At 57.4% G+C, this 25,265-nt stretch overlaps 1 long non-coding RNA gene across 1 annotated transcript in view; it reads right to left on the bottom strand.

Annotated features, from left to right (window-relative positions):
* Positions 1-25,265, bottom strand: part of LOC105854074 — a 78,716-nt gene that overhangs the window by 1,494 nt on the left and 51,957 nt on the right. The window contains exon 2 of the long non-coding RNA XR_001145801.1: positions 17,010-17,043. This is a non-coding gene — a long non-coding RNA (uncharacterized LOC105854074). The remainder of the gene's footprint in view (positions 1-17,009; positions 17,044-25,265) is intronic.

The raw sequence follows: 25,265 nt of genomic DNA, 5'->3' as shown, positions 1-25,265 counted from the left end.
TCAATGAATCCCATTTTGCTATTATTTGGAACAATTTTAATTTCAATTTCCTTTCCAAGATATTTTTATTAACTTATTTTCTAATTATATTTAAATTCTGGAGATGCCAGTGGAGGCACATGTCATTGTAGGCAATAGGAGAGAGAGAGCGTATCTCAGCACTCAGTCTTCTCAAAGGTGGTGCCTTGTAAAACTTGTCAGTGCCTCAGCCAGGATGTGACGCTGATGCAGGACACTTCCACCGTGTCCACGTGGCCACCTCTCATGCCCTCCATCCAACCTCACACGCAGTTCCTGGCAACACCCAGAAGGTCTCTTTCTTCAGACTTTTGTTGCTTTGAGATTATATAAGTGAAACAGAGTATGTGTCCCAAAAAATTGGCTACACTGGCACCTGGCTGAGCTCGAGATGAACAGTATTCCTTTTTCAGGGCTGAGTAATGTTCCATAACACAGAAGTGCCACCATTTAACACTTCTTTAACTGTTAAAGAATATCTGAGCTGATTCCAGTTTGTGGTGCTCATAAATGAAGGTACTATGCATACTGGGGTGAATGCAAGTCTTTATTTCCTTGGGATAAATGCTGAGGAGTGTAAATGCATGTTTCTCCTCTTAAGAAAATTCCGAACTGTTTTTCCAGAGTGGCTGTTTTATTTTACCTTCCTACGGGCAGTGTAGAGTGATGGTAATTGACTTTCATGATTCAGTTATGCCATTTTCTCCTGTACCTGAAGGCAGTGAAAGTTCTACTCTTCTCACCTAATCTTCATTTAGAAAACCATGACCCTAGGGGACGCTGCACCATGTCGGGGGACATTTGCGGTTGTCGTGACTGGTGGTGCTCTGGGCACCCAGTGGGTGGGGCCGGGGATGCTGCTCAGCCCCCCAGTGCCCGGGCTGCACCCTCCCCAGCACCCCGAGGCTGGGCCTTGCCCGCCAGAATGTCCGGAGTGGCCGGCGGCTGCCCTGACGCCTCCCGTGACGTCACGCTTGTTTTGCTGTCAGCAGAGCCAGGTAGGTACAGAAAGTGGCGGTGCATTTCGGGTTTTCAAGACGTTTCCCACTCAGCAATAAAAAGGTGCTGCAGCTTGCTTGAGAGCAGAGTACGCTGGATTGCTCCCCAGGGAGTTATGTGAAGTGAAAAGACCAATCCCTGGAGGGTGTCTGGCTCCATCTACAGAGCACTGTTGAGATGAGGGCTGGGGTGTGGGGCATCCGCCGTGGCCAGGCTGGGCGGGGGTGTGACGCCGCTGGGTGCTGGCAAGACGAGTATCTGGAGAGAGGAGAAGCCTATGCACCTGCACAGGCGACAGTGGGGTGCAGCAGTGGGGTGCAGGCCTCGCACACACCCCCACTGCAGCTGAGGAAGGCGGGGGTTGCCTCCATGCCAAGGAGACAGTGACCAAACTGACAATTGCTACCAGTCGGGAGACCGGAGCGGCACAGAACCGTCTCTCTGACTTGCTACAACTGCCTTTGAGTCTAAGGTGAACCCCAAAAGACGCTTCAGGGAAAACGCCACCCAGCCACACCGCCTGGCTCCCTTTCCAGAGGCACGCGGGCCCCCTTTGGGTCAGAAGAGGCTGGTGTGTCTGCTTAGGTCACCCAGAGCCCTGCGTGTGGGCTTCCAGAGGGCTCTGATTCAGCAAGAGCTTCAAAGCAGCCACAAAACATCCAAGCCTTTGGTTCGGCCTAGAAATACCAAAATTACTCAGTGCTAAATATAGACGCCTACAGTGAGCAAACGGCCGGCCCTGAGGCGTGTTTCCCTTGGGAGACCGAGGCGACCTCCTCAGCACCATGCACACAGCTGTCCACCAGGACCTCGAGACCCCAGAGTGGAGCGGACACCGTGGCCCCGAGGCCTGGGGCCTTCCGATCCCGCTTCGTGCCCCGAGGCTCCCTCTGGGCTGGTTAAAACCCAGACGCCCCGGTGGCGTGACGTGGCGCGCAAGCACCCGTAGGGACGGGCAGTGCTTGCGTGTGCGGTGCCGTGTGCGCAGGGACGTCTCCGCGCCGTGTGTGCACAGGTGCGCAGGTGCGCTGGGGGTGCCTGTGAGCCGCAGGCCTGTGTGGGGGCGTCTGTACGCGCGTGCCCGTGGCTGTGTGCTGTGTGTCGTGTGCGTGTCTGTGTGTGCATGCGTCCTCCTGGGTGTATGTGTGTGCGTGGCCGCCTGTCCTGGTGTGTGCCCCTGGGGGTGTCCGGCTGTGAGTGCACTTCCGTGTGCACGTGCGTGGACACACATGTAGTGCATGTGTGTACGTGTGTTTCTGCATGTGCCTGGGCACAGGTGAGTGGGTGTACGCTGAGGCGCCATGCTCAGGTGTGATGCACACAGGCCGCATAACAGGCACCCCCATGCGCCAGCTCACCGCTGGCCTGGCATTGGCACGGCTGGCCACTGACTCAGCAGCAGCCGTGCCCCGGGGCCCAGGCTGACTCCAGCAGAATGGGCGGTGCTGAGTCAGCCGGGCACATTCCTCACCAGCTGCTCCCCACAGAAGGTGCGTGGTGTGCTGGACACCCTGACCAGGCCGGGCCTGCCTTGGCTCAGGAGGGCCTCGGAAGGCTCCAGAAGGGCGCAGGACCCTGGGGGGGGGGGAAGAGTGTATCAGCAGCCCCAGAAAGGAGGGTGAGGTCGCAGTCGCATTCCTGACTCACTCCAGGTTCTGCCTCTGTGGGGAGACTGGGTCAGGACTGGCAAGGTCAGGGCACGGCTTGGGGCGAGGCTGGTCTAAAAATAGAAGCAGAGACGCCACCAGGCTGTGGGCCGGCCCCAACCAGAGGACTAGGAAGCCACACCACGCTGAAGCGGGCTCCGCGGGGACGTGCACAGCCCAGGGCCAGCGAGATGACCGCCCCTCCCCGCAGTCCGCCAGAAGCCATGATGCTTCCAAAGGGCGGGCAGTCACCCCAAACTGTTACAGACTCGAGCTGAGACGTGACGCTCCAGTGCACACGAGATTAAACAAAACAGAGGCAGCGGCAGGGTTTCTCCTGTTAGGCTGGAGGATGGCAAGGTGGGGGGACACCTAGTTTGGGGCGGGCCCCCTGGCATCTGTCCCTACACTAGTTTAGAGCAGGTCATTTTCTATGGGACCATCACTCACACCGTGGGGGATCCCTACCCCACACTCGGTGCCAGGAGGCACCCCAGTACATCACCTGGTGTACCCCGGTAGCAGGAGCAAAAGCCTCCGTGGGGCTCCCGTATTAGAAGAAAATGCAGCTAGAAGAGGCTTGCTTTTGCGAAATGCACACACTTTAAACTGAAAGGATACAGAGCCTGTTTCAACAGTGGGCTTAACTTTCCTAGCACCTAACAAGCTCTGTGACTAGAAGGCACACAGGGCCCTCAAACGCAAACAGCAACACCTCTGGGGGACCAGGTCACAGCCCCCAGAGGGGGGTCACCCTGCAGGGTGTCACGCTGAACAGCAGCAGCCTTCCTGACTCCTTCCCTGCTCCCACAACTGACAGGGTTGGGCAAAGTCATTCCCACCTCTGCGCATCAGTGCGTTGCTCTGGGATGTTCGGGTCCCTCTCTGTGCTGCCCTGCAAAGCCTCAGCCCCAAGCTCTTGTGCCAGGCAGCTGGGGGTCCCAGAGGCTGGCGGCCAGGACGTGGCTTCTTTAGGAAACCTGGGGCAGCTGTCATATAGAAACACAGCTGCTGGAGAGATGGACGCTGGACACAGAGCCCTGAGCATCCTGGGCCCGGCCAATGTGGATGGGCCGGTTTGCTGGAAGCAAAAATGCTCGCTCCACGGAGCCTGCTTGCCTGAGGTGGCCACACCCCTCACCTGCAGAGACCAGGGAGGGTCAGGGGATGGTAAAAAGTCCACCTGGTCCAGGGAGACCCCAATAGAGCTTGACGGTAATCACATTCAAAACAGGAAAGGATGGGATTAGTGGGAGAGCCAGACGCGGAGAACCCAGAGAGGGAGTTTTCACGCACACAAATCCCTTTCCGCCTGAGCCCCGGAGGCGAGGTGAGACTGCAGCCTTGAGGCTTTGCTCTGGGCTCCAAGAGCGTGTGAAATCCCCACATGCCCGGCACTTCTACACCCTCTGTGGCCTCCTGCTGAATCCACACAACACGCAGTTGGGGGTGGGGAGGGGGTCATCCCCGGGACCTCATTCCTGGGGAAGGAGCGGCTGCTGGGTGCTGACGACGCAGCTCAGAGCACGTCTGGAACGGGAGGGCCTGCATCTACTCTGGTTCCGTCCTGACCCGGGCCTGAGCTCCCTTGACCGTAAAATAAGAGGGTGTTCACAAAGCTGGGGAAAGATCCTGGCTTATTCTGTGGTTTAGGATCGTGGTGACCTACATGAATGGCCTCCTCCTACACCACCTGGACTTTGGATCAAAATTTCTATCTGCAGATTTTGACTTGCATGGCGGTGGCCCAGAGAGCTCCCAGGGGCAAAGCCTCCTGCTAAAGTAGCTAGGAAAGTCACACAGAATACAGATACGTCTGCTCAGAGGCACTGGAAGGTTCTCAGATTGTGGCTATGTCTAGCCAGGATTGGGGGGAGGGTGGAAGCCAGTAAGGGCTTGTCGAGAGGTTGGGAGGTTCTGCAGTCAGCCGCACGGGACAGAGGTTGAGGTCTGGGGCCTTCTAAAGGAGACTTTGGTGAACTTCCCCTTGGTGTGAACTGGGATGGCAAAGTGTATGCAAGTCCTTAGAGTAACAGCAGCTGAGTTCTGAATAACCTCAAATCCTAGTTCTGGCAGTGATGCCAGGCAGAAGTAAACATAGATCCTCTCTCTGAAAATCACCATCATGCGAGGCTTTGAATTATTTCTAAAAGCAAGTTTGCTTTTATTTCTAATTTCTTGTGTCTAGCACACAATTAGAAATAACCAGCCATACAAGGATATAAAACCACAGGAACAAAATCCACAGAAATAATGAGCAGTACCAACAGACCCACTGGCGTTCTATGCATGGAGTTGACAGGCTCTAAAATAACTGCGTTCATTATGTTCAAGGAGATAAACAGATCATATGGGATTTTTAGCAGCCAATTAGAAACTATTAAAAAAAATAAAAAGGAACCAGTGGACATGTGGAAAATAATAACATTGGAAATATAAAAGCTCAATGGCAGAAACAGTGTTATTAAAGACAACTAAAGATAAAGTGAGCGAACTGGAAGACAGGGCAGAGGAAAGGTCCAGAAAGAAGCTGGGAGGCACAAGAGAATGACTGGAGGAAAGATAAAAGACAGAGGATTCAGCAAGGTCAAAGACATGTGCACTCATCACTCGGGAAGGAGGGGACAGCGGATGGGGCAGAATCAGTCCTTGAAGAGCGAGGGGCTGACCCTCTCCCCAAGTTAATAAGAACAAAAGACTTCTGTTTGCAGATTCAAGAAGCCCTAGAACCTCAAGCACTGTAAGTATCCTAACAGCGGGCAGAGAAATGGTCCATAAGTACATAAAGACGTGTCCTAGGTGATCAGTCCCCTGGGAGCCGTTGACTCAGGCCACCGGAGAGACTAGTTCCAAGCACGAGCGAGGCAAAATCGAAGCAGGCTGAGAACACTACATATCGGGGTGGAGATAGACCCGGCGGCTTCACACGATGCAGACGGGAATGTGAAGTAATAGTAGACCACGCTGAAGACCGGTAGCAGTTTCTTCTAAGGCTAAACACATACTTAACCTACGACCCAGCAATTCCACTCCGAGGAATTTACCCAAGGTAAACAGAAACATATTTTCACAAAGGGACTTGTACAAGATGTTCATACACCTTTATTTATAATAGCAACAACTGGCACCAAGCCAACAACCTGTCAACGAGAGGATGGACAAACAGTCTGCTCACTCACATCCCGGGTCCTCACGCACGGGCAGAGAACAAGCTCAGGGTCTCAGAACGGAGGCATTAGAAATATTTCACATCTTGACGAGACGCTGGTGAATACAGGTATATATTTGCCCAAATCCATCAAACTGAATATTTAAGATCTGTTTGTGTTACCAAAGGTGACTCACACCATAATGGAGTCAGTTAATTACAAAACAAACACGCAGAAGCCGAGGGAGGAAAGTGCCGGCACTTGGCAGGGCCCAGGGAAAAGGCAACTTGGTGAAGAAAAGCTTCACGGATTAGGCTGAAAAAGGGCATTTTTGGACAAAGAAAAGCCGACTTTCTCAGCAGCTGACCTGCCACATCAAAGGTAAAATGAAAGGACTTGGAGGAAAATGACCCCACGTGAAAGGCAGGAGGAGACTCTGGAGGGAAATGGGTGAACACCACATTACCAGAGCCGTGGAGGGAAAGGACCTGACAGACAAGCAGAAATCCTACGGAAAACCAGCTGGAAGCGACCCCCCGAAGGGCCCGGACACAGGCTCAATATTCGACAGCCCCTCTCCCGGACACGTGCTCCCCCCGGGAACCTCGGGTGCTGCCGGGTGTTGGGTCCCAGTGTGGGGTCCTCAGTGTCACCTCAGGAGTTAGCGAGTGACAGCGCATCTGAAACGTGATGTTACACAAAGGAGCCATGAGCTCAGCATGTGAAAAACACACACCGCGGGGGGCCCGGGGCCCCAATCATGTTTCGTTTTAACACTGACGAGAAAAGGACAATCTGGGCTGAAGCAGAAAGAACAATACTGGGGGACCTGGTTTCATTCTGCGTGGTCTTTCACTTAAAGTCACAGCTTCCAAGAAACTCGGCCGAGTTACGGGCCGTTACTGTAGCCTCTCCAGCTGCTGTCAGTGCCCGAAACACAGGCCCCTCGGGACTCCTCCGACCAGCCAGCCCCTCCCTGCACTGCCAGCGCACCCTAGCGGCCTCAGGTGGACTGCTGGGCACCACCTCTGCTCCCTGGGGCGAGAGCCAGCTCCCGACAGTGCACGGGACCCTGTCTTCTCTACTCAGAAACCACTGTGGTCCTTTAGACGGTTGAGGGCAAAGTCAAAGCTGGTCAGTTCCTCTGCCAGGAGTGTCCCTGCAATCCCCATCCTGCCTTTTAGGGGCTACATGTCTGCGTTTCCCTCCCCCTCATTCATAGTGAGTCGTAACCCCCCAAGTGGTGGTATCAGGTGGGGCTTGTGGGAGGCGACTGGATCAGGAGCATGGGCCCCTTGTGAATGGGATTAGGGCCCCGATAAGGGGGCCTCTGTTACCCTCTGAGATGACAATGTCAAGTGTATCGCCAGAAGAGCACTTCCTGACAACCTCTCAGCTCAGATTTCCAGCCTCAGGGCAGTGAAAACTGAGTATCTGTGTGGGAGCCCCTGATGTGTGGTGCTGTCTGCAGCTCGGGCCTGTGGTGAGGCCGCTGACCCATGTAGGTGATGAGCAGCCAGGCCCGGCAGGCGCCTGCCGCCACCAGCTGGCGTTACGGCAAGGCCAGCATCCCCAAACCTGCTGCCTGCCTGTCCTCTGCGTGTGGGCACACCACTCACGTGTGTACTGGCGACCCGTGCTGGCCCAGATGACCACTAGACCCACCTGCCTGCCTCTCCCAAGGGCTCTGGAAGTTCTCTCTTGGGATATCTTTTTCCCAAAAGTATCATCTCCCTGGTCCCCGAAGTCTCACTGTATGATCTCTCTGCATACAACCATCCCATGACAATCTTTTAGAGAAACAGAACATTTCATATAAAGAGAGTCATACAACATGTGGTCTGTGTCTGGCTTCTCTCCCTGAGTATCATGGTTTCAAGGTCAGTTCACATTTTAGTGAGTGACACTTTCCTCCTTTTCGTGACTGAGTAGTATTCCAGCATGTGGCCAGAGTAACATTTTGAAGTGAGCATGTTTAAAAAGCAAGATATAAAGGACTTGAATCTTGTCATTGACATGGAAGTCACAGGTTTCTTTGCTGATCTAAAGCAAAGTGTATGGTAAAAGCAACCAAAGGTTTGTTTGGAGAAAGAAGTGTAAGATTTGTGAATTTGGCTTGTGGACAAAAACATGGGCGTGAGTTCACAGTGCCCTACGTGAGCCCCACATGGCCACTCATCACAAAGGAATTACTGTGCCAGTTTTAAGAGATAAGGAGACGGAGGCTTGAAGATGTTAGTACCTTAGTAACCTTCCCGAAGACAGCACAGTTGGTGATAGTTGGGCCAGATTTGCACCCACTCCCCAAACCAGGCTTCCTCAAGCCAGACGTAGGGGCAGCCTGGCCACCTGCCACCTTTGGGGACAAACACGAATATAATAAGTCTTCGTGGCCCAGCGGAAAGTGACGCTACCTCCCCTATAAGGAGTCAACGTGCCGCTGAGCTTAGGCTGGGTGGATGTAATAAGCAGCAGGCAACAGACACCACTTTCTATCTGCCCCGGCTGCGCTAGAGTGGAGGCTGCCTGTCACTGCCTACCTACAGGCTGGGTCAACGGCGGGTCCGCCACAGAACCTCGGTGTGGCCTGGGCTCACCATCGAGGATCAGGATTCCACACACCCAAGATAGTGCCAGGAACCTCACACCGTTTCTTTCTTTGGGGAGGACAGATCACTGCTTGGGCTTTGGCAGGATGCTAGATACATTAGTGGCCCTGGGCACTGGGTCTGGGACAGTCCTGCCTGCCAGTGGACGTTCCTGACAGCTTCTGATAGAGATGACGTGCGTGCAGAGCAAACTGCATCCTTTGAAAGGCATCACCACCCTGTGCCCTCCCATGGAGAGTCCCTGTGAGGGCGTCTCAGGGTCACATCCCTGCCCGGTGTCTCCTAGAGTCCTGCATCCGAGGCCTGCGTTAGTCTTGGTGAATGAGGGGTGGGGCACACAAAGATGGCATGACACACTCAGGTGCTGTGGGCTCTAGATGTCATCAGACTCGGAGCTGGCCAGGGCGCCCAGTATCACTGAGTCCGAACTGCCCAGAGGGGGATGCACGGTAAGTAGGCACCCAAGATCTCATGGTGGGGGGCAAGCTGGACCTAGGTGTCTCAGGGTGCTGAGCCAAGAAGCAGACAGCAGGGCTGGGGTGGCCCCAGCCCTGCAGGGGTCCTGGGGTTCCAAGCCTGCACAGCGGGACTGACGGGAGCGCGGACCTGCACACCGCCTCCTCGCGCACGCCCTGGCGTCCAGGGCACCGCTGGGCAAGATCCGCCAGCAGGGGCTGGGGTGCCCCGGAGACCCCGAGTGAGTGGATGTCGTTCGTCTGTTTGGCCTGTGGTGCCATGTCCTCCCTCCGAGATGCTTTCTGACTGCACAGGAAGCAATGACAGCAAGACACAAAAATGCCTGCGATCCTTCTGGATTCCAGGCATAGCTCTCATAGCTGGGAACAGTGCCGCTCCCGCTGCTGCTGGACCAGAGACACCCGAGCCGTTGCCTGAGCTGTCTTCTTACCAGAAGAGAAAGAACGGGGTGCCAGCGGAGAGCTGGCCGGTTGGGCTTCGTAAAAGGAAAAGAATGCGAAGTATGTGCCCGGTGGGGCAGAGGCAGGCGAGAAAGGGCTTTCCAACAGCCTGAGGTTTCGGTGGCAGGAGAGGCCTGCAGGGCGCTGGACTCCTCCTGGGGTGAGCTCCAGCAGCCCCCGCCCCACGCCAGGGGACAGGTCAGGGCTGAGGCCCCGGCTGTGCAGGAGGTGGGATTCCCGCCACCGGCCGGCTTCCGAAGCTGCCAGCTGGCAGACACCGGCGTGAACCTGGCTGAATGTTTCCTGTTGTCAGTCGAGTGCTGATGTTTACCGACAGCCCTGGACACTCGGTGGAAGGCGGGCTGGTCCCTAGGGGAAGCTGTAGTCTCCCTGTCTTCTCTGAGGTGGACATTCTCCACGTAGGGCTTCCCAAAGGTGAGCCCCGACTGACCCCCAAGTTCACAAACCCCGGGGCTGATGCTCTGGACGATGAGACAAACAGGATGCAGGGGTCAGCCGTCCCAGAAACAGCTACTGGAGCTTTTTGTCCTCAGCAGAAGCGTCTTCCAGAAGCATCTCCAGCCTCCCGCCTGTGATGAAGAGGGCCGGAGAACCCCAGCCAAGCTCCCAAAGAGTGACTCCAAGCTGTCACTTCCTGTCAGGACCAGGATGGACGAAACCAGGCCTCCTCCCCTCAGGGTCAGCTCATTCTGGGGCGTGGAGGGGGCGGGCAGATGGGAGCTGTGTGTGCGTGGGGGGTGGGTTGAGCAGCACCCCTGGCTCCACCCACTTGTTGCCAGGAGCACCCCCCGTGGTGACGCCCACAGTGTCCTGGGACACGGCGGTGTCCACCCGAGGCACATCTCAGCTGGGCACCGCGGGTGAGAACCCCACAGTGGAGCCTCCTTTCCTGAATTTGTCACGAAGGGCAATAAGGAGACTCGCGGGACATGAACTCAGGGTTTTCTCTCTGTGGTCGTTGCTGTTTTCAGGTCTCACGCTGTCGGAGTCAGAGCTCATTTGCCGAATCTTACCCACGGCCTGGTTGCACAGGGCCCCCCGCCCCCCGAGACTTATGGCAACGTGCACGGTGCGTGTCGTACCCGAGGTCACGCTGTGCCCTCACCAGCTCCCTTGCGGGGCCTGTGCCCACGAGCGGGGACCAGGTGCAGCGGGAAGAGGCCGCCCGCCCTGACCGCGAGTGGTCCTCCCCGTGTGGGCAAAGCCGAGGAGACTGTGCCTCGCCGGGCTGCGGGCACAGACCATGGACCCGGGTGGCTTGAAGAGAGGAGAGTATAGGGGTGGGCACAAGTGAATCCGTTGAGCCCATCAAAGGGAGGAAAAGTGATCTGAAGCTTGAAAGAATTTGATGCAGGAGGGAATCCTCCATGGCTGCCTGAGGGGCCTCATGAGCGGGAGCAGTGCCTGGCCACAGGGGCTGACCCCAGGCCTGCGGCTGGTGCAGGCCAATTCTGGAGCCACTGGGCATCTGGATTTCATGCTGGCGAGGCCCTGGGTGGGGGCTCACCCTGCCACATCACCTGGGCCTGCCGTGGCTGTGGCTTAAGTCGCTGCCATCACGAGTTTGTTACCCGGCTCCACGGCTGCTACAGGCGCAGGGGAGGCCGGGGCGGTCAGCTGCTTTGGCGGAGCTCTCACGCTGGACGGCTCCAGGCCACTGGCCGCCCCAGTGCAGTCGCCACCTGGGGTGACCTGGTCACCTTGCTTTTCGGCCGCCCTGGAGGCAGGCAGCGCATTCAGACCAAAGGCAAAGGCTCCTGGCGGCCTCAGGGAGTGAGCTCTCTGCTTCCTGTAAACTGGGGCCAGCACCTCGCATTTACTCTCCCAAGACAGGAAGCCTCGGGGGATCCCAGCTCAGAGAGCGCCTGGCTGCTTCCGGGCAGCCGCTCCCTGAGTCCTCACCCAGCACACGGGCTCTGCGGCCTGTGGCTGGGGGTGGGGCTGGCAGCAGGAGCCTCGTGCCCTGTTCCCCGGCTCCTAGCCTCGCTCAGGCTTCCTGGCACAGGTCCGGGAGGGGGAGGTAGGCTGGCGGCAACGACTCCTTGTCTTCAGAAAGAACAGAAACAGCCTTCATTTTGCTTTAAAACTTCCGGAACCAGTAGCTTTACAGCTCACTAAGCTTCTGAATTCTTTTCCTCCCAGCACCGACCCCCCGCCCCTGCCTGCTGGTAGGAAGGAAAGAAAAAAAAACAACCACCAAAATCCCCAAACCAAAGGAACACAGCAGCCAGCCAGGCTCGGCACGAGGACAGACCAATGCATGGCTCTCCTGGGGACACCGTGTTCTCAAGTCTAGGAGACGAGGGTTATGTTGAAAGAGGGAAGAAAAAAAAAAACCCAAAATACCAATACAAAGCTGAGAGGATGCGGTGTGGGAGAGAAGGCTCCGGGCTCCCAGCTGCCCGCCAGGATGGGGGGTGGGGGAGGGGCTGGGACGGCCGTGCCATGCGTGCGACTGGCACCTTTTCTTGCACACCTGCTGGGCGCTTTGCATGCCAGACCCTGTCCCAGGAGCCCGCGGGGAACCGGGGTCTCCACCAGGGAGATCTGTGGGGACCCCTGTGGTTGCCACACTGGAGTGCGCTGGTGGGGGGGGCGGAGACCGGTGCACAGGGACACTGGGGGGCAGCTCCAGCAGGCGGGAGACCCTGTCTGGACTCTGCAGAAGTGTGCACAGAGAGGCCAACCAAACGGGGTCCTCGGGAAGCCCCGGGTGCCGTGCGGGTATCTGAACGTCAGTATAAAGGAGACACAAACTGCTTCTGCCCCCCCAATCCCCCAGGACGAGCTCTCAGCTCCAGGGCTGACCACGCCCTGCACGCCCAGCCGCCCTGGCCACCATCAGCCTGAGAGGTGTGGGGAGTGGTGTGTGACCCCTTGCACATCTGGGCTCTTCTGGCAGGACCCTGGGGGGTCATGGGACAAGTGGGTTCTGCCGTGCGGCCGGTTCTAAAGGGAAGGCACGCGGCTGCTGGAAAACAGCGTCTTGTGACTTGCTGTCAGCACGGGCCTTTTGTGCGCGGCTAAATCGGTTCCCGGGCAGCTATATTTAGAAAGGTCGAAAGCAGAGGGGATGAATGAGATGCCCACAAAGAAGCGAAAACAGAACTGCAGGGTGAGTGGACGCTGGGCTGGGAGAGGGAGTGAGCTGGCCGGTGGGCGGGTGGACAATGGGGCTCGGTGACGAGGGTGACGGCACACTGACGCGGAGCGGAGAAAGGGAGCTCTGGGCTCCGGTCATGTGAGCTGGTGAGCCGCCTCGTGTCCTTCCCGGCCACCGCCCCGCCTGGGGGGTGCATCTCCCAGAGGGCAGGCGGGCTGGGGGGGACAGGCCAGAGCCAGGCCTCCCGCCTGAACCCAGACAGCGCCCACACGCCTGCAAAGCGCCCGTGGAAGGCTCCTCTGCAGCCCTGCAACCACGCACAGCCAGGCTGGGCTCCCGCCCCTTGCTGGGGCGCTGCAAGTTCCGGGGAGACTCCCTGGATACCACATCCTGTAGGTGCTGACAGATCACCTGATGACTTGAAATCACACACACTTGTCATCTCACAGTCGTAGCGGTCGAGTCTGACACGGCCTCACGGGTCTAAGCCCGGCGGGGCAGCCGCTCCTCGGAGGCTCCGGGGACCGTCTCCTGCCTGTACAGCCTCAAGAGGCGCCCCATCCTGGGCTGGGGCCCGTCCTCCGACCTCGCAGCCAGCAGCACCTCTGAACCGCCTCCTTCCTCTGCTAGGACCCTCGGGGGGACACTGGAATCCACGGCCCCCATCTCAGGGGCCTTCACTTAGTTCCTCCTGAAAAATCCCACTGCCATGGAAGTATCAGTCACAGTTCTGGAGACAGGATGCGGGCGCCTGAGCGGAAGCTGGGCACGGGGCACCAGGCGCAAGGGGCGACGGCAGGTGTTTACCCAGGGGGCTGCTTCTGGGACTCACTCTGCTCCGGGCCAGTCTCTCCCCCAGGACAGGGCCCCCAGGGCTGGGCAGCCAGGGACGGGCACCTAGCCACACCGGGACCCAGTGTGTGTCCAGCAGGAGACATTCTGCGAGGGCGGGGAGTCGCCTGGGCACAGACGCCGCCCAGGACAGACCCGCCGGGCTCTGCGGCTCCTGCCTGTCCTCCGGCTCAGGCAACACCAGCGGGCGGGAGGTGGCGCCCAGCAGCTTGGGGACACCCCGTGGCACCTGAGCCCCGTGCCCCTCCAGGCAGACCCCACCACTGCTGGTTTAGAGCGGCCTGGCAGAGCAGAATCAGGGAGGCCCTTCCGAGGGCTTGCTGTAACCACGGGTAATTTTCATGTAAAATGAAATGAGGGAAAAAAGGTTCAAAAGACACGATTCAATGAGCCGGTTTAGACTCGCCTGGTGTGGGAAGTCACAGTGCAACTCTCCCCGTGGTATCAAGTGGGTGAACCCAGGGAGGCTGCCCACCACCCCACGGTGCCCAGGACGCTCTCCGCAGCGAGAGACCCCTACTGAGCAGCACAGGCGAGGGAGGGCCCTGACTCTGAAGGACGCCCAGCCCAGAGCTGCTTTTGGTGAAATCTGTATGTTGTTTCGGTCCCATCAGATTGCAGTGTGAAGCCTGGGAGGGCTGAGGCCACCACCCACCATGGTCCAGGGCACCCACTCCTGGCCCAGCAGGTGTGGGCATAAGGGCTGGAGTCAAAGGTCAGGCTGGGGTCAAAGGACCAGGACGGCCAGCCCAGCACCCACAGGCACTGAGTTCACAGTCGCCCTCTGGCTGCCAAGGGTGCAGAGAGCTGGCGTTTGGGGGTGTTGTGGGTTAAACTGCCCCAAAAGCAGGGTGGCCTTGCTGCCAGCGGGGTGGTTTCTCTTTGACCCTTTGGGCCTGGTCACCCAGCGCTACAGCAACCAGCCCCAGGACAGTGGCAGGGAGGGGCCAGCCCCATGGGCACCGACCCCTGGAGAGCGAGTTAATCCTCTGCTCCAAGCTGCGGTTTCCATAACGGGCATGGAATTCCTAACAATGCCATCGGTGTCTGCTTCCACCCAGGCTGACATCCCCTTCTCATCCGTCCAGATTCCATTCCCCTTTCCTCGTCAATGCAGAATTGCAGCCAAGCCCCGTGTGGCCCAGGAGGGCTGAGGGCGCTGGAGGCCTGCTGCAAGGGGAACCCTGCTCCCTGGACAGCGGGCGGCATGGGGAAGACGCTGGGTTGAAGCCGGCACACGGAGGCAGCGCGACGGTCTAGCGGGAGCCCAGGAGGGCGACTGTGAGCCCTGAGGACTTCTGCAGTGGGCAGCTGTGCTCGCTGGGATTTCCAGGGGGCCCAGGGGCTTCGGAGGCTGCTCCCCACTTTCCCTTCGATAGCTCGATGAACCAACAGGCTGGGTTGGAGAAGGCCAGGGCGTGGAGCTGTGGGTGAGCCCAGGGGCGGCAGCAGCCTCCAGGGAACAGGGGTCCGAGGCCATAGCTGCCCTGCTGCCAGCGGGGTGGTTTTGCTTTGACCCACCTTGAGAGGCCACATGCAACTGGGGCCGGGCTCCATCAGGAAATGGGGCAGGGGAGCCCACACCGCACCGCTGGAGTGAGGGGTCCTGGGACCCAGACCCACCTTGGGTGCCAACGCCAAGGGGCACCAAGTCATATTTTCTTTAGAAAGTCAAAATGAACGCAAAGACCAACCAGATGCCCAGTTTTTCATCAGAGAAAGGACATCATCAGGTTGGGGTTAGGGCGAGGAGATGTCTGTGCCTAAAGAATTGGGTCACCACGGTGGATGTTTCTTGCGGCACTAACTGAATTTGCGGGAGTACTGTGTTAGCATGCGACTTCTCTTGGGGACCGGCTTTCTCGACTCGTCTCCTTTGACTCTGCCCTGGGGAGTGGGGCTGGTCCCCTTGCTGTTCCGGGCTCTGTCTCCTGCAGGCTGCACAGAGAGAAGCCTGGCACACCCGGGGCACAGGCGCTGAGAAGTGGGGCTGGAGCAGGCAAATGTCCATTTACTTATGTGGCCAATAGCAGCCCCACGGGGCCAGGCTGCGTCAGCACCTGCTTCCTCCTTACAGCTCCTCTCACAGGTACAAGGCGTCAAGCGAGCAGCGGGGACCCGTGTGGGGCCTCATGCCACCACCCAACCACCTGTAGGGCTCTGGGGTGAGCCAGAGACTTCCAAGAGAAGCCCCCAGGGGAAGAGTGCGGGGGACCAGGCCCCTGAAATGTGGAGGGTGTGGGAGGGAGCTCCCAGGGGCCTCCACTCTCCCTGGGCCAGGGCAGCTGCCAGCCCAGCACCCACAGCATTAACAGCCGCCTGGGCTGCCCAGGGCACGCAGGGGCAGGGTTGGGGGCGCTGTGAGTTAAACTGCCCCAAAAGCTATGCTCAAGTCTACTTGGGAATGTGACCTTGTTTGGAAAGGGAATCTGCAGTGTAACTGGCTGAGGTCATCCTGATCCACGCCTGGTGTCCCTGTAAGAGGGAGGTCTGGACACAAGCAAGAGCCGGACGACCATGTGACAGAGGCAGAGGTGGGGTGACAGGTGCATAAGACACGAGAGTTGCCAGCAGCCACCAGAAGCTGGCAGAGGTGGGAGGGACCTGCCTTGGAACCTTCGGAAGGTCCTGTGACACCTTGCCTCAGATGCCAGGCCTTCAGCCACGGGAGAGACTAGATCCCTGTGGTGCTAAGGAGCCCCGTGGTGGTGGTGTGCGATGGTGGCCGCAGGAAGCCATACAGGGGAGTCTCTCTCAATCCCTCTGGCTCCCCGGGGCCACCGTCTGGTGCAGTTCCCGAAGGCCCAGCCCACCACCTCTGTAGCCTTCTGCCAGCAGCCTTCAGAGAGGTCAGCAGCAAGGAGTGTACCCCAGGGGCAGCCCTCCCTCCCCGCACCGTGAGTCCACCTCGGAGCACGGTCAAGGCCCCCAGAACACAGTGCCGCCCCCGTCCCCAGAGTCCTTTTGCTCCTGACACTGACGCGGGACACGCGTTATTTAAACGATAAGCGCAACCAAGAGACGATCGCGTGCAAGAGGCGGTCACCGGGTAAAGCGGAAAGCCCTGCTGGCCAGTGGACGCAGAGCTAGCCGGAGGCATGCTGGCGGCTACACCGTCCGCCTGAACCCGACTTCGCGCCCTAAGGACCCAGAAGGGGACAAGCAGAAGAAAACCACGGGCGGCAGGAGGAAGGAAGTGACGACAACGAGGCGGAAGGAGCCCAGCGGAGCGGGCCAGAAGTGAGTGGCCGCGCGAGAAGCCGGAAGTCGGCGCTTTGTAAAGATGGCCGACGCGAGCGAGCGCGGCGGTCAGACTGAGGGGGGTTAGAGACCCAGTAACTGACACAGCCAGCACGGACCCCGCCGTGAGCGAGGTGGGGGGAGCGCCGTCACCCCCCCCCCCCCCCCACCATCTCAGCGGAGGGCCCGGCCGGCCGCCTCAGGGCCGCCGTCTTCACGTGAGCAGCGCGCTCGCGACGCTGGGAAGTCGGAGACGGACGTTTCCGGCGTGGAGAGATGAAAGGAGACGGCCCGCGTGTGGCCGAGCGAGTGAGGGGGCCCTGGGATTTGAACTCAGGTCTCCTGGCCCTCGGCCCGGAGCGTGTCATGTGCGCGTGAAAACCCGGGCTTGTTTGTTCCTTTTTCTAAAAAAACAAGAGATTCCAAGCCCATGAAGTAAGCAGAATGCTACATACCTTTTGCAGTTTTTCCAAGAAACACGGCTTTACCCTGTTTGAAAAGGAGAGAAAATGAAAAGCAAGGTTAAATATTTTTCACTTAGCCATCTCCAGCTTTGATCAGAGACACACTTGGCTGTCGCCAAAAACGCGGGGCTCGAATTGGAACCAGTCCCGCCTTCCAGAGAAACAGGGGACGGGGTGGGCGGGGGCGGGGGAGCAGCGAGCACTGTTCGCTCAGGAAACGGAACAGTATTCCTCTGTGGGGCGGGGCCGGCCAGGTTTTCTTCTGGAACTTGTATTATTCCATCGCGGCTCACGAGGACATGGGACATGCCAGCGCAAGAAAAACAAACGGGTCCAAGCCCAGCTTTGAAATGTGATGCGCGGTGTTTTTCCGTCCCTGCTTTCCTACTTTGATGTGAGCCACATGCCGGGGCGAGAAGGGAGCGGTGGAAACTGCGACTGGGGCAGACCAATTAACCTCGGCGGGAGAGGTGACCGGCTGGGGCCAGGGGAGGCACCAGGCCGGGGCGACAGGACAGGAAGTCCCCGTCACGAGACCCTAGGGTGGGCTGGGCAGCTCAGAGCCACCCACTTGCAGCGTCCGGACTCCTACTTCAAGCAAACCCCGGACAGTCAGCACCCCAGTCTCTCTCTGATCCTCAGACCGGCACCAGGGCCCTGGGGGCTGCTGTCCAGCTCTTGTGGTGACCCTGAGCCCGGCTGCCGTCTTACACTTCACTGGCCAAGCTGCGCCAGCTGCTCTGAGAATGCACTTCAGGGGAGGCCTGGCTCCCTAATTCCCTCCAGGGCTGGGAGAAGAGGGGTACCTGTCCCTGACCGCTGCATCACTCCCTACTGTCCAGCAGGGCAGACAGACGCCTCAGGCCGAGCTCCCAGGGGACCTGCAGTTGCCCAGCCGCAGACCTCACTTCAAAGGCCTGGGGCTGGACCACCCTGGAGGTCAGGCTGGTCCCGGCAGTCCTGCGGTGGGCTTCCCCTGGGGGGGCGTTTCCTCCTTGCCGAGACCAACCCAGGCCCGACTTCCTGAGGGCCCAGGCTTGCTGGGGGTGGGTGAGACTGTTTCCCGCTGCCTGTGAAGGTCTCCTGTGGTCTCCGACAGCCGGTCCTCTTCCTTTACAAACATTTTTGCTTTTCACCAGCCAGTGGTGTTTTTCCACCTCCACAGAGGGACACGCGACTGTTGCCGCCCCAAGCTGGCCCAGAGCAGTGTGAGCTTTCCAGGGACTGGGGGGCGGTAGTGTTGAGGTCTGGTGGAAACCTCCTTCCCCCAGACCCAGCGAGGGCAGAGGGCAGCCCCAGGGTCTCAGCACAGGAAGGCTGGCTTTCCCCACCACGGGGCCTGTCCCCCTGGCCCTGCTGACATTGCAGCAGGTCATTCTCTGGGGCCATCCTGGGCACTGTCTGGAGGGCCCCCAGTGGTAATGACTGCAGATGACACCAGACATCGTTCTGTCTCCCGAGAGGCAGGGCGGCTGGGCGAGACCCCCTTGGGTGGAGGTTGCGCTTGCCGGGAGACCGGGTTCCATCCGCTGAGCTCCCGTGTGAGGTGCTGCGCACATTCACACACATACACACACACACACACACACACACACACACACACACACACACCGAGGGGCGTCACCCAGACATGGAGGCGCCCTGGGAGGCCCGTGGCGTCTAGGAGAGGATGGCCCTGCGGGACTGGGCTCCCGGCAGCTCTCCTGCCAGGCCCTGGCCCTGACTCCGTCCCTGACAACCAAGACCGAGCGGGCGCTGCTGTGGGGAATGCCGGGGCAGCAGCGCTGCCGAGAGGGTTCAAAAGCTGGAGCCGCCCCGCCAGCTCTGTGGTGGATGGCGGCAGTTGGCCTGGTCCTGGAGCCTCCATGGTGGGATCCCACTGGGCTTGGCGGGCCCGCTTCTTGCCCCCCTCCTCTCCCCCTTCCCCACGGGGCAGCCGGGCCCTGCAGCTTTGCTGAGCCCGCCAACCGCCATCTTGGTCTCTGTACCACGGACCTGCTGGGACCTCTCCCCCAGGGGCCCAGACACCCCTCTCAGCGCTCTGTCCCCCCGGGGCCTGGACACCCCTCTCCACCTCTCTCTCCCCCTGCACATAGTCAGCCCTTTCAGCCTTTCTCTCACTTGGCGGCCTATACATTGCCATCCCTCTCAGTGCTCTCTCTTGCTCTCTCTCTCAGTGGCCTAGACATCCCTCTCAGCGCTCTCCACTCACTCCCTGTGTAAATAAATCCCGCTGTGGTTTCCCTCAGTGTGTCCTGCCTTAGTCCTTACAGGCGCCGGCACACCCCTTCCCCAGGGATACCTTTGGGAACATGCCCTCGTCCTCAGGTGACACAGGCTGTGGTCCCTGCACCTATGTCTTTCTCTGACTCTGAAAGCAACACGATTTCATCCTACAAAATCTGGGCATCAAATAAAGCAAGGAAATCCATCCACAATCCTACCACCTCATTTTCCTCAAGGCATGTTATGTACTCGCCTGCTAATAGAAACTTAGCTCCTGGGTACAGCTGGTCGCTGCCTTTAAAATGTTTGTCCTCAACATCTCAGTGAGGAGATTTTCTTTCCATGCCATCACAGATTCTCTTAGCACTTCACTTAAAAGAAGACAAAGTTCACTATGTAATAATTTTAGGCTGCTAGAAAGCTGCAAAAAGAACTGAGTGTTCCCACCTGCACGTCACCCAGGCTGACATTCTTCAGAATGAAGAAAACAAACAGCAGGTTATCATGACTGAAACGTCGGTCTGTGGATTGCCCTTCCCTGCCCAGAAGTCTTGCTTTGCACCCAAGGACTATCCAGGAGACGGTGTTGCATTTATCCATGACTTCTCATGTCTGTATTCTACCCTTTTTGGAAGTTCCGTAGTGTACGTCACTGTTGCTGTCGTGAGGGTGCCCTCGAGCTACTGTGCTTGCCATAAAGCAAGGCTCGCAGATGCTTTGGTTTCCGGATGTATCAAAGTCATGTTGACACTGCTGTAGTCTGTACAATAACATTGTCTAAAAACAATGTTTGCCTCAGTTCAAGGTGACACAGAGACAGGAAGTAAATACGTGATGTTGGAAAAAGGGTGCTGACGGGCTGCGCCAGGCTGGTTGTTACCACCCTCCATGTGGAAGACACAGTGTCTGCAAAGCATGATGAAGTGGGATACTCCTGGGCGTGCGATTGCTTGAGGTTGTTTCGGATGGTTTCCTCTTGTGAAATAATCAGACCATGAAAATACCGCACGTCAAATGAACACCCCAGTGCAGGTGCCTGGTGCATGACTCGTTTTCTCGGAGATGACTTCCCAGGCACCCACCTGGCTCCCAGGGTGGTGACACAGCTCCCTACCTGGTCTGCAGAGCTGGCCTAGCTGTGGACGCTCATCCACTTCCCAGCCAACTCTGGGCACTGGGCTGTAATCCTTGGCTCTTTTCTTTTCCACGCTCTTTTATGGGAGTATGATGTGCACACAGACGAGTGTACAGCTCATTCATGGACAAGTCTTGTGCATTTTAAAATGTACACGGGCCGTCGCCAACACCCTGGGGGGCCCATGAGGCCCCTCGGAGTACATTGCTATTTTGATGTTAATAGTTTTCATTATTAAAATTATCCTGATGTTTGCTCTGAAGATAGAAAAGAGGGCACAGATTCTGACTGCAGGATGAGATGTTTGGGCGAGAAGGAAGAACTTAGAAGATTCTAGAAACTTCTGGAAGACTGCCGGTCAGCATCTGCTCAGAGGTGCTCTAGTCCCAGGTGCAGTGAGGGATTTTGAGCAAGCGCCAGTCGTGGCTCTGGAAACCTGCTGAGGGTCTCCGAACCTTGCTGCCCTCACCTGTAACATGGGGTCCCTTCAGGCTGACTCTGGAGTCAAGCAAAGGTGGAAACTAGACTATCACAGGGCCCAGCGCTTCAGAGGGTACCCACCCACGGTGACAATAAAATCAAAGTCGTGCATATACTTGGCATGGGACCACCACCCAGAGGCAAACGCGAGAGGCGGCGGAGGAGCTGTGGCCCCTGTGGCGCTGGGACCAAGTCGAGGGCCGTTCGGTCCTGGGGGAGAAGGGAGAAGATTTGGCATCCTGGGTCCATTCCTTGATTGTCTCCTGATGTTTTGGATGTGGGAGTTTCTGGGGGACACAGCTGGGATGCCCACTCGGTGTTTGTAAGGGTCAGAAGCTTGATTTCCCTTTTCAACACCTGTGAGCGGGGGCCTGGGCAGGCCCTGTCGCCTCTGGACTCACCCGCTCTGCGCTCACCTGTCAAGGGGAAGGCAGGACAACCCCCAGCCTGGTGGCCGACTCTTTTCCTTAGCAGCCCCTGCTTTCTGCGCAGGCGTGGGTGGGGCCTTCACGCGCTTGTGTCTCCACAGGGCATGGGCGCCCCTGGATGTCTCTAGGTTACTAGAGGGAAGTCTCGCCAGGGAGCTGCTGCCCCCCAGGACACAGGGGGCATCTGTGGTTGTCACGACTGGGGTGCTTCTGGCACTCATGGGCCGGGCCAGACACACTGCTCATACCCCACCTCTCCCAGAAGGCCCCCCGACAGTGACCTGGCCCTGATGTCAGCAGTGCCGAGGACTGCGTCACATTTTGACATTTGTGGAACCTGGCCTTGCACCCTCCCAGCTCCGGGCTCTCATTTCACCCCCAGGTGTCCTTCTTTTGACCTTGCAGGGCTCAGCTCCTCTGCTCAGCCAGCAAGGGCCTCTCCCAGAAGAACTTAAAAATAGACCATCTTTTTTTTTTTTTTTTTGGTTTCAGAAATGCTCGAGAGGTTCAGTCCAGCAGAGGAAGCTGCCTGGTAGTAAGAGAAAAACGGAAGCGCCACTTTCTGATTTTCACCAGCTCTTCTGGGGAGAAGGCGGGCAATCCCCGACCTCAGGCATTTCTCCTAGAAGTTTCTCTGCATTCTGATTCTCCGAATCAGGAAAGTGGGCTCGGGCAGGCAGTCATACCACCAAGGCTCCAGGGTTTACAACCCAATGCAATAGGACCCTTGGGAACCGTAAAGCCCCCAGAGGAGCCACCCTGGTCCCCACTGTGTGCCCTTGGCCCAGTGGGGGGAGGGGAACTGGTCACAGCTGCAAGGAGGTACACCTAGAGCTGACTTTTAAAAGAGTGACCAATAAACACGTGTGTCCAGTTAAGAGCCTTTCTCGGTTTCAGTATCTACGGGAGTTTCCCCTGCCCCTCCCACCACCGCTGGCACTGGGCATGGTCACTTCCGAGGGCAGTCCTGACACGGTGGGCTATGACCAGCATCCTTGGCCCCCACCCACTGGATGCCAGGAGCACCTGGTGTGACAACCACAGGTGTCCCCAGACAAGGCCCAGAATCACCCCCACCTCTGAGGACCTGGGGCTCCAGAATCAGCCAGAGAATCTCTGAATTGCTTCAAGTGTGTCATTTCCAATACCAACTTTTAAAAGATGTATTTATTTATACACACAGAACTAGGGTTAAGGTCAGAGGTGTGGGGGGTGGGGGGGCCGTGAGAGGATTCACCAAAGACAAAGTGGGGAGCAGAACAAGCAGATTGACTGCTGAGGGGAGCAGCGAGCGGGTCAGGAGAGGTCTGCTGAGCCCTAGGAGTCAGGCCCCTGGCCGGGGATCGAACTCATGCTGCAGTGGCTGAGGATGGCTTGAGAGTGCCGCACCTTAACCTGTTGAGCCACCAGGGAGGGGAGGCCCCACCCCAATACCAACTTTTAACACCACAGCTAAGTGGAAACCTACTCTATAAAAATTTGCTTGTGCTAAGATACAGTTGGCATATAACACTGGGTAAGTTTCAGGTTTCCAATGTGTCGATCTGATGCATTTATTTGTTGTAATTTAAACATTAGCTTATTTAATCTTTACTACCTACACCACCCCCTTCTCTGGAGCAAGAAGACTTCAAGGCTGTCACAAAAGAACAAACAACACTGAGATGTGGCAAACTGAGGCGCCCAGGAACTAGAGGCGGTGCTGGGGAGGGGGTGGCCATGGGACAAGATTGAAGCCGGGGAGTCTGGGAACACGAGTTCATCTTCAGGGAGGGGCCTTTTCAGCTCAACAGAAATCATGTCTATGGGTTATAAAGCGTTGAGTTGTTACAAAGGGTTAACTACTGTCTCAGCTTCAACTATTCACCTCCGCCTGTCCCCTTCCCACAAGTTCAGTTGTGGCCTTATTTCGAGAAAGGCTCTTTGAAGATGAAAGACGGTCAGGATGGCAGGCAGGCTGGCGTCCCTGTAAGAAGCAGAGACTGGACACAGCGGAGTGGGGGAGACTGTGGCGTGGCCAAAGCCAGGGTATCTGGGGCCCCCAGAAGCCGGAAGAGGCAGGAGGGGGCCTTCCTCGAGCCTGCCCAGGAAGTTCAGCCCGAGACTCCTTGACTGCACTCGTAGTCTCCAGATGGTAAGAGGAGAATTTCTGTTTTAAGGCACCACGGCCATTTATTAGGGCCACCCAGGGAAGATGTATGCTGGTCATTAGGGAACATAGAGAGAGAGAGACTTGGCTTAGTGTGTCTCTCGCCTTTCTGCACCTGTGACAAGTTAGGAGCCCAAGTGAGAAGGGTTCCCTGTTCTGTTGGACCAGCGGGTGCAGAGTACCTGGGGAAAATACAGGAAAAGTACCTAAAACCCCGTGTGTGAGAGGCCCTGGTCTTGTAGGGCTCGATAAAGCCCCACTATTTGTGTGGGAGGAAGTGTTGTGGGTTTCTTCTATCCCGACCTAAATCCCTGCAAGAGGTCAGGAACTGGACCGCCCAGCTGCAAACACAAGCACGTGGCACCCCACCATGTGGGAGAAGGCCAGGTAGCTAGTCCAGATGTGGCCCCAGGAAGAGGCCCCCAGAGACTAGTGGGGCCCAGGGTGGGCCCAGCAGGCAGCCTGGTACAGGAAAGGAGGTCCAAGAGGTCACTGTGTTCAGTGCTCCCATGTGGTGAGGTCAGAGAATTATGTTCAAACACTCACTGACAGCAGGAAACAGAAATAAAGAAATGAAAGATTAAATTGCTCCCTTTAGGGAACTTTCTCTGTAAGGAAGGGAGAAGGGAGAGATTTTTCAGATGCATAAACAGACTATTGAAGTGTGTAATTTAAGAGCTAAGTAATAAATATGCTTTGTTTTGGGCCTCCCTTGTGGTACAAGGGGTTAAAATCTCCGCACCATGAAGCTATCTGCAGCCACTGCAGCATGAGTTCGATCCCCGGCCAGGGAGGTGACCTACAGGGCACAGCAGACCTCTCCTAACCACCCGCTGCTCCCCTCAGCAGTGTTTCAGTCAATCTGCCTGTTCTGCTCCCCGCTCTCTGTCTCTGTCTCTCACTTCCTCCTACCTCTGGGCTGTACCCCAGTTCTGTGTACATAAATAAAATAAATATGCTTTGTCTTGTAAAAGGCCAGATAGTAAATATTTTGGGGTTTGTGGGCCACGTGGTCTCTGTTAAAATCACTCAACTCAGTTGCCACTGCAGAGACACACAGTGGGTGTGCAGCGTGCCAATAAAACTTTATCAGCAACCACAGGCAGAGGCCAGGCTGACCCCCCTGGCAGCTGCGCGCAGAGCCTGGGCTAGGGGCAAGCAGCCCCTGAAATGATGAAACAGCAGCCCCTAAACGGCTAAAGCAGGGTTTCCGCGTGAGCCAGCAATGCCATTCCCAGATATCTGCTCAAGAGAAACGAAAACACACGTTTACACAGAAACGTACACACATGTCCAGGACAAGGAAGAAGTGGGGACAGCCCAAGTGTCCAATCACGGAGGAGGGGCTCAGCACATCATGAGCCACACGCCCGGCCGCTCTGACACTCGCCCCCACGGGGAGGGGCCCCGAACACATGATGCCCAGGGAGAGAGGCCGGACACACGAGGCCACGCGCTGGGCCCACTGGAAAGGACTGTCCAGGAGGGCGCTACCCCTGGGAGGGAATGCCGGGGGCTCAGAGAGGCGGTGAGATGTAGATTTATTTTGGGTGGTGAGAATGTCCCAGAATTAGACAGTGACAATAATCGCACAACTTGGTGAATGAACTAAAATACTGAACTGTGTAATTTTTTTTAACAGTTTATTTACTTATGCACACAGAACTGGGGTGCAGGGGCGGTGAGAGGATTCACCAGAGACAGAGTGGGGAGCAGAACAGGCCGACTGATGAAGTACACTGCTGAGGGGAGCAGTGGGTGGTCAGGAGAGGTCTGCCGCGCCCTGTGGGCCACCTCCAGGGTGGGGATCGAACTCGTGCTGCAGTGGC

Source organism: Condylura cristata, unplaced genomic scaffold (assembly GCF_000260355.1).
Source record: "Condylura cristata isolate star-nosed mole 26May11 unplaced genomic scaffold, ConCri1.0 scaffold00025, whole genome shotgun sequence".
Classification (NCBI taxonomy): domain Eukaryota; kingdom Metazoa; phylum Chordata; class Mammalia; order Eulipotyphla; family Talpidae; genus Condylura; species Condylura cristata.
The sequence above is the reverse complement of the archived record's forward strand: the minus strand, read 5'-3'. Positions and strand labels throughout refer to the sequence as shown.